The sequence below is a fragment of the Penaeus japonicus genome, unplaced genomic scaffold (assembly GCF_977035675.1).
Source record: "Penaeus japonicus unplaced genomic scaffold, GWHDUDI00000001_assembly GWHDUDI00000015, whole genome shotgun sequence".
NCBI lineage: Eukaryota > Metazoa > Arthropoda > Malacostraca > Decapoda > Penaeidae > Penaeus > Penaeus japonicus.
The window spans coordinates 17786658-17789481 of record NW_028234417.1 but is presented as its reverse complement, the minus strand read 5'-3'; positions in this window follow the sequence as shown (position 1 = coordinate 17789481).

Sequence of the window (2824 nt, the reverse complement as noted above, 5' to 3'; positions counted from 1 at the left end):
ATATATATATATATGTGTGTGTGTGTGTGTGTGTGTGTGTGTTTGTGTGTGTGTGTGTGTGTGTGTGTCTATGTGTGTGTGTGTGTGTGTGTGTGTGTGTGTTGCAATATATACACTCCATAATAAATTAAACCTTTCCTAGCATGCAAATATATGTCTTCTTCCAAGAACTAATCTGCCACCGTGATCATATCTCCCCCTACCCTGACCCCTACCATCAGACAGACTTAATCAGCAAACATGCAAACCACCATCCGTGAACCGTAGCCCTGGCAAATATCTATCACCGCATTGTCTTGTTGCCTCGAGCGTGAGAGATGCCGGGCGATAATAGAAGCTTAGTAGAAGCTTAGAGAGAGAGAGAGAGAGAGAGAGAGAGAGAGAGAGAGAGAGAGAGAGAGAGAGAGAGAGAGAGAGAGAGAGAGAGAGAGAGAGAGAGAGAGAGAGAGAGAGAGAGAGAGAGAGAGAGAAGAGAGGAGGAGAAGAGAGAGAGAGAGAGAGAGAGAGAGAGAGAGAGAGAGAGAGAGAGAGAAGAGAGAGAGAGAGAGAGAGAGAGAGAGAGAGAGAGAGAGAGAGAGAGAGAGAGAGAGAGAGAGAGAGAGAGAGAGAGGAAGAGAAAGAGAGAGAGAGAGGAAGAGAGAGAGAGAGGAAGAGAGAGAAAGAGAGAGAGAGAGAGAGAGGAAGAGAGAGAGAGAGAGAGAGAGCGATAGAAAGAAAGAGAGAAAATAGAAAGAAAAAGAGAGAAAGAGGGAGACAAAGATAAAGACAGAAAAAGGGAAAAGAGAGCGAGAATAAAAGGGAGAGACAGGGAGTGAGGGAGAGAAGAGCGAGAGAGAAATAAAGAAAGAAAGAGGAATGAAAAGAAAAGGAAAAAGAAGAAGAAGAAAAGACAAAAACAACAATAAGATAACAAAGAAGAACAAGAACAATAAATAGAAAAAAAAAACATACGGAGGAAGAGGAAGAGGATGAAAGGAGGAGATGAGGGAAAATGATAGTCTTAGAAGTGAGGATAACGGGTCGAGGCACAGAGGAAAAGGAAAAGGAAATTATGACTCGGAGGGGGAGGACATAGGAGGCAAGGGGAATGTTGGCTCGAAGAGGGGAAGAGAGTAACTTGTTACTTTTCTTTCGTGGTGATGGTGATGGTGATGACTATTAATTGTATTACTATTATCATCATCATTGTTTTCATTATCATTATCATCATTATCATTTTTATTATCATTATCATTACTATAATTATTTATTATTTTCATTATTATTAACAGTGTCATTTCTATCATTCTAATTTTCATTATTATTAACAGTGTAATTTCTATCATTCTCATTTTCATTATTATTAACAGTGTCATTTCTATCATTCTCATTTTCATTATTATTAACAGTGTCATTTCTATCATTCTCATTTTCATTATTATTATCATTAGTAGTAGTAGTAGTAGTTGTATCATTACTATTATTATTATTGTCATTTTTATCAATGTCATTTTCATCATCATTGTTACTAGTAGCAGCAGTATCATTGTAATTATTAACAATAATCATAATAACTGTAGTAATGAAAATTATGATAATGAAAATAAAAGGATGATGGTAATGATACAAATAGTGATGATAATGCTAATAATAGTGATAGCAACGAATACAATGATAACGGTAATGATAATAATGACAATAATCATAATAACACTGATAATAATAATAATAATAACGATGATAACATTGAGACAAAGAAATGATTTCTCTTGGATATCACAAACAGTAAGCACATCCTCAAGCCACGTAGATAAAGAAAAGATAAACATAGGGAGAAACAGGGAGAAAATCTGAACAAATAGAGTGTGATGCAATACTAACAAAACAGTAGTGGAAAAGGGGAAGAAGTGGCGATAAGGGATGAGGGCATGTGAGAGAGAAGGGGATAACGGACTGAGGAAGAGAGGGAGGGAGCGAGGGAAGAAGGCAGGGCGAGGCAGGGGGAAGGAGGGAGGGATGGCGAATGGGAGGGAGGGAGCGGGGATGGAGGTAGGGATAGAGCAGGGAGGGAGGTAGGGATGGAGCGGGGAGTGAGGCAGGGTGAAATCGAGGGAGGAAGGGAGGGAGACAGGGAGAGAGGGTGGGAGGGAGGGAGAGAGCGAGCGAGGGAGAGAGGGAAGAAAAAGGGCAGAAATGGTGATGAAGGATAACGGAGGGAGGGAGGAAGATATGTGAGAGAGAGAGAGAGAGACAAACAGATAGAAAGACAGAATCAGACAGAGAGACACAGACAGACAGATATACAGATGCAAACAGCTCAAAGAAAGGAGCTCGACAAAACTGCAGAAAAGAGAAATTCATACAAAACCAAGAAGAAAAGAAAACGGATAAAACCTGGAGCATAAATCCCTGAGTCTTGAATAGTCTCGACTCACTCTCTCTTTGGGGAGTTGTCAAGCTGTCAAGGTTGATCTTGGCCGAGGGTTCATGATCCTCTCGCGAGCAAGGTGCGATGTCGAAACTCCCCCCTGTCAGGGTACACGGTCCACGGAACTCTCAGGCTCATTAAACGGGGATTTTGAATCGGAGGTATAATCTGTGTTTTAGTTGACTTTGCTGTGTTCCCAGCAGGGTATATGGGGCTTACCGTTGTGTTAGATCTTGTGCTAGAGAATAATATAAAAAAAGAGTGAGGGAATTTCATCATCATTGCTCATTAGTCATTTTTTTAAATCCTCCAAAGAATTCCTGCAACGATCACTGGGAAATAACAACACATTATTGCACACTGACATTTTAAAACTAAAAGAATCTTAGCACCAGCGAGAAACACTTAACGATGACC